Source organism: Octodon degus, unplaced genomic scaffold (assembly GCF_000260255.1).
Source record: "Octodon degus isolate 3935 unplaced genomic scaffold, OctDeg1.0 scaffold00125, whole genome shotgun sequence".
Lineage (NCBI taxonomy): Eukaryota > Metazoa > Chordata > Mammalia > Rodentia > Octodontidae > Octodon > Octodon degus.
In genome coordinates this window covers 5,599,055-5,605,882 of record NW_004524701.1, presented here as the reverse complement: position 1 = coordinate 5,605,882, position 6,828 = coordinate 5,599,055, and the positions used below count along the sequence as shown (strand labels likewise).

General features: G+C 36.4%; 1 pseudogene; it reads right to left on the bottom strand.

The window, feature by feature from the left end:
* Positions 1-4,470: 4,470 nt before the first annotated feature.
* On the bottom strand, positions 4,471-5,849 carry LOC101568081 (annotated as a pseudogene).
* Positions 5,850-6,828: the final 979 nt, after the last annotated feature.

Here is a 6,828-nt window from a genome sequence, read left to right as displayed (position 1 = left end):
CGTGTATTAGGAACAGAAAAATCATTTCTGACTCAGATCTCTAATGGAATCCTAGGCTGAAAGAATGATCAACACCTGCAGACTGAGCTGATGTTTGAAAGCCCATCAGTTTTCCACTCTTAAAGCTTCAATTTGAGGAACTCATAAGCTGCCTACCCATCAGTCAGCTCCACAGACCCCCATCAACAACACACAGACTGCACCCCTGATTTCCCTGGACTCCCTTATGCATAGTCCATAGGCTGCCCCCTAGAAGAAAAATCATACTTGCTCATTTGCACCCTTTCTTAATCTGAGGAAAACGTTAAGTCTCTGAGGTCCAGCTGCCTGGTCCTCACATCATCTTTCACTGTTGTTAGAAGTAGTCCTGTCCTGATGGTTAAGGTCATTGTTAGGCATTTCATACACATGCTATTGTAAGCACTGGACAAGCTAAATAATTGCTCTAGAAATTGCCCCCGTGTCTCATAAACCTATGTATGTCCAACATGGCTGAACCAAAACCCCTTAGTTACTTCACTTGCCCCATTGAGATCTTATTTTATTTGTTGTGAGGTCTTTTGGGGTGCCAATCCTTGCCATAAACAAGAAAATTAGATGAGAAATATTTTTTTCAAAAGAATTTTCTTTAATATCATAAAATATTTCCATGGACAAGTGAGCTAGCCACACATGCACCAATGTGCCTTTTGACAAGAGTGTAACCCTTGCTCCCAACCCCCACCTGGTGGCCATGAGATAGGAGAGGTGAATACAGCAGCCCAACAGAGAGAGGAAAAACAATCAGTAAAAACAATGGAAAATAACTTTGTGCTTGGTTATTTTCCTATGTCACAATAAAACAAAAGCATTCTGGTACAAATAGTTAATTTTTCCTCTTTTCCATTTAAGTCTGGTGGAGAAAAAAAATACTTTTTCTATAATAAATATGTAGTTTTTTTGTCTTTGTTCTTTTTAAACTTTTTTAAATGTAACTTTCCCCCCCTTTTTTGCAGAAAATAATCTTGTAAACCGTAACGGTGAGATGGGAAATATTTACCAATATACCTGTCCTCTGAATTCTACCTGCTGATGAAAATGATTTTTTTTGGCTGTCTCAGGCTGCCTTAAGGGTAGGTCTGGTGTGGCATGTGGAGCTGGGGATCAAACTGCAGTCCCCAGCGCCTGACCGAGTTTGCCCAAGCAGGTGTTTAAACAACTGAGCTAACCGCCAATCCTCCTCTTCCTATTGATGAAGGTTATACTTGAAACTACTTTCCAGGGGCTGGGGAGATAGCTCAGTTGAATAAGCACTTGAAGGACCTGAATTCAATCCCCAGTTTCACAAAGAAAAAAAAAAGAAAGAAAGAAAAAGAAAAGCAAACCAAAAAAACCCTACTTTCCAGAAAATGACTTCGGTCTTATGTGAGAGGTCATCATTTAAGATAAAATATTTTATATCTTGATTGTGATGAATTATGACCTGGTTAACTCCAATTTAGCCTTATAGTAAATCTTATGACAAGTGGTTGTTTCTGAAATATTATTATATTAATCATGGATTTTCAGAGAAAGAGACCCCATAGGAGAGATGATTGCTGGATAGCTAAATAGATACATGATAGATAGATAGTAGGTACACAGACGTATTGGTTTTAAGAAATTGACTTATAAAACTGTAAGATGCTATAAGTAGAAAGCTTAAAATCTACAGGGCAAGTTGGCTGTTTAGTTCCAAATAAGAATTATTATTGTAGTTTTGAGTTGAAAGGCTAAAAACACAGCGATAAGCTTCCCCATTCTTCTATATTAATGGCTACTTGCTAACTACTTGTACCAGGAGAATGTGTGTTTTTCTTCTCTATTTTCTAGTCTTTGAAGGTTTGAAGTTATTTTCTAGTCTCTGTCTTTGTTTTGCTTTGTTTCTGAGGAGTGACCAGTGAGACCATAGTGCACTATAGACATATACCTGGGACTGCAAATCATGACATGTCATCATGATCTGATTAAAAATTTCCAGAGGAAAAGTGAAGCACATTTCTATATGGGTCTTGAAGTGTTATGGAAGTGTGGCTTTGGGTATGACAGACCTTCCGAGTTTAATAACTGAGTTCCTGGGCTGGGGAGATAGCTCAGTAGAGTAAGTCCTTTCCTGGCAAGCACAGGGTCCTGAATTCAATCTCTGGTACTGCAAAAACAAACAAACAAACAAAAAAACTGAATTCCACTCCTGTGATGATGTTGTTAAATTAATTGGGCACTAAATGAAGAATAATATACATTGTGTACTTTATAACATTCAGAACAGATGTGGTCAAAACATACTGCAACTTGATAATGTTGCTTCTATTACAGAAATACTTAAATGCAGTACTATATATATATTTTTATATACTTATATTTATATATACATATATAATATAACATAAATCTATAGTACTATATTATACAGTACAATCAGCACAACATTCAGTACTATAAAAACAAGATGTATGGAACTGTACCAAAGAAAGATCAGTTGTAATCCAAAAAGCAGGTCCTAATTTCAAATAGTCACTGAATAGGCAGGTCATTAAGCAGGAAATGTCTTCACATGTGGCCCTGCACCCCACTGCTCTGGCCCTGCTCTCCTGCTTTGTTTCCTGGTCAGCAGGAGCTAAGCAGCTGTGCTCTGTGTGCCCTTCTGCCATGATGCCTCTGCCTTGAAGCCAGCTGATACGCACTGAATTCCCTCAGTGAGCCAAAGTAAGCCTTCCCACTTTTAAGTTGTGTGGTAGACACTGTGTTCCAGCAATAAGGAAGCTATTACGAGTCATTTAAATAATTATTTTAAAATTTTCAATTATTGCATTTCATTTGAAAACTATTTCAGTAGTTTCACCACAAATGATTTGTATCATTACAGTGTATGCAACAATGGAAAAGGAAGAAAAGGTGTTTTAGGACTAAACTATATATTACTTTTCACTGTTAATATACCCAAGTCAATTCAACAGTGAATTCAATTACTCAAACTTGTAGGGATTGATGAGTATGCAGTCTATAGAGGTTACATAGTAGTTAAATTAAGATTGCATAAGAAAATAGAAGATCCCAAGGTTTCCTGAGACTATTAGAAAAAAAGTGCTAAAAGTATTGTGGAGAGTTGAGTGTAGCAAGCTACCAAAATAGAACGACAGTCTCTCTGTTTCACTAAATCTATTATACCATGAAGATTTTATTTATTCTTTCACATTCTTGCACTATGGCGACAATATGATATTTACATATGTGACCCTGATTTATTTCAATTATAACTATAGCCTCTAGTTGCATTCATTTACATATAAAGCCTTCAAGTTTGTCTTTCTTTGTATATGAGTAATACCCCACTGTATAAAAGTATTACATCATTTTAGTCCATTCCTCAGGTGATAGACATATGGGTTGTTTCCAAGGTTTAGCTATGACAAATTGTAAACATAGGTGCACATATATCACTGTGGTATGATGTTTTCAGCTTTTTTTGGGAAAATACCCAGAAGGGAAATAGCTAGCTTGAATGGTACTTCCAATAACGTTTTTGAGGACTCTGTACACTGATTTCCATAGTGGTTGTACAAGTCTGCATTCCCACCAACAGTACAGAAGTGTTCCTTTCACCGGACAGCCTTTCCAGCATTTGTTCTTAGCTGATTTCTTTTCTTTTCTGTTTCTCTTTCTTTCTTTCTTTCTTTCTTTCTTTCTTTCTTTCTTTCTTTCTTTCTTTCTTTCTTTCTTTCTTTCTTCTTTCTTTCTTTCTTTCTTTCTTTTTTTTGAAAGTAGACAATGTATGATTTTATTAATGTAAAAGCATCAGTGATAACTGTTTAAACATTAAATTTTTTTAAACAGCCAAGCTGGCTTAAATTTTTGCATAATGGCCTATATGGCATTGCAAATACAAACATTAAAATATTCCCTATTTTCATGCATAGGTATTCAGCTATAACACTGCTTACAAATTATTATGGACAAGATAAACTGTAACAATATTGATTTGGACTGGCACAATTAAATGAATATTACACAGAGAAATAGCCTGTTTGTTGTACTCTAGACATCAGATTATATTATATAAAGTTTCTTGAAACTTAATTACTTATTTCCTTTAAAGGGTCATCTTTTGTATATGTGGTACCAAAATGAAAGCTGAAGAATGCATTTTGACCATAATAACAAAATTCACATGCAAGCAGGTGTTTCTTTCTTTCTCTAAAAGAAGTTCTACGTTCGCCCACAATCTCTCTCCAGGCATCATTTCCTGTATCACTTACTAATGGACATGTTCACAAGCACTGAGCCCAAATTCTATCTTCAAGGGAAACTTATAAAGTTAGAAAAGAGTAGTTTTTTATATTAAAAGAGTCAAATTTCAGCAACACTAGCTAAAAATGACACAAATTCAATTTCTTAGCATCCATGAAGTATATCATTTCCATAAGTTGTCTATTCTGTGCAAATTCATTTTATTTAGGACGTAAAATGAAGTTTCAATAGTAGAGTCTGTGGTGTGGTGACATCAGCAACCGCCAGTTCTTGTCCATCAACAAGTCCTAATTCTTTCAACGTTTTGGAAAGACTCGGCCTTGTTCGTTCTTCAGTAGAGGTTACCTACTGTAAGTAAAGCGTTCGATTTTTCCCTTTTAATGTGGCCGTGATAGCTGGAGATTTCATCTGCAGAGAAGCACTACTGGTTAGATAGTCCAAAACCTCCTGCAGTTTAGCTGATGGAGAAAACTGAATGTTTTGAGGAAGGTGGCTACAAGCTGGGCAGTTTTCCTTCCTCTCTGCTTCGGATGTGTAAGTGTACAGGCCATCTACATCATTGAATACCAAGTAATTATTAAGGGGAATATAGGCGCTTGTGGCTATTTTAAAAACTTCAGTGGCACACACAGCTGCAATAACTGCATTTGTGGAAGCAACTGCAGGAATGATTCTTTTTACTACCCCTTGGGTGAGTCTATATGTAACACCTCTAATATTATATTGTGATGCTCTCTCTAGAGATTTTTGAAATATCCACTGAATATGTTCAGGATCATCTCCGTCTAGTGGAACATCTTCTCCAGAAGGTTGCTCTTTAGGCCACTGCAACATCCTGACATGCTCCATGCAATGCTCTGCTGGCCTGGGCATAGATGCAATGGTGCACACGGGGAAATTAACCTGCGGTGGATAAAGTTCCATGTACATTCAGTACAAGCAGTCATTCCAGGGAGAATCACACGAGCATTTCCTTTAAAACCTTCTGTTCCTCCATCTATCATAGGGACAGTGGAGCTTGGATCTAAAACACCATCTTCATAATTTAGAAGAGATATCAGCATTCCATTTATCCATCTTCTGGCTATAATAGAGTCCAGTCCACAAACAATAATATGAAATTGTCGATTGAAAGTGTCATTAAAATCTTGGATCTTGTTGAAATGTGGAACTACATTACGATTAGGAATTCTGTCATTTAGAAATTCTGCTGCAACTTCAGCCTTAGGTCTCCCAACATCTTTAGGACTAAATAAAATCTGCCTGTTTAGATTGGAAACATCCATAGTGTCCATATCTATGACATGAATCTGTCTAAAATCAGACAATGCCAGATTTTTCAGGAGCTCACATCCTAAGCCGCCAGCTCCAATGACTAGAACTTTACATGTATCTAACAAAAACTGGAGAGATTCAGTGCTCGGTTCGAAATCAGAGTGTGTGAAGGGTCCAGATCGCTCGAGGAACTTCTTTACATGGTTCCAGCCACCTTCCCAGTCTCCAGTGTTCCCACACCCACCATCAACAGCCATTGGTTTCTCGCCATCCACCATATTGTTCTCCCTCTTTCTTTCTTTCTTTCTTTCTTTCTTTCTTTCTTTCTTTCTTTCTTTCTTTCTTTCTTTCTTTCTTTCTCTTTCTTTCTTTCTTTTCTTTTTTAATTAATTTTATTGAGAAGCAGATAGCAATGAGACAGTTTAAAAACCTATTAACAGGACACTTTCAATAATTAATACATTGCATATTATCTTGTTAGTGGTTATTCATAGCTGATTTCTTTATGAGAGTCATTCTTTTTGGGGTGAGATGGTATCTCAAAGTTATCTTACTTTGCATTTCTAAAATGACCAGTTCTGTGGAACAGTTTTTCATGTATTTATGTGCCACGTTTATTTCTTCCTCTGAAAAGTGTGTATTCATTTCAGAGGCCCATTTTTCGATTGGGTCTTTGAATTTTGGGGGCCTGATATTTTTTAGTTCTTTATATATTCTAGATAGAAGTCTTTTGCCTGAGTGTTTGCTAGTTAAGAATTTTTCCCAATGTGTTGCTGTCTTTTCACTCTGTTTGTGATTTTTTTTTTTTTGATGTGCAGTAGCTCCTCAGTAAGATGAGTTCCCAGTTGTTTATTCTTCAAAGTATTTCCCATATAGTTTGGTTTTTGTTCACGAATTCTCTTCCTACCCCTATGTCTTCAAAGTTTCCACCTACTTAATCTTCCAGTAAATTTAGTGTTTCTATTTTAATGTTTAGATATTTAATCCATTTTGAATTTAGTTTAGTACATGGTGATAGACTTACATTTAGATTTAGATTTCAGCATGTAGAGAGCCAGTTTTTTCAGCACCATTTGTTAAAGAGGCTATATTTTCTCCAGTAAACATGTTTGGCCCCTTTGTGAAAAATAAGGTGGCTGAATGTGTTTTTAATTGTATCTGAATCTCCTAATCTGTTCCACTGATCCTCTGGTCTATTTTTGCCAATACCATACTGATTTTATCACAGTAGCACGGTGGTATAATTTCAAGTCAGGGTTTGTATTGCTTCCTGCCTTTCTTTTGTTG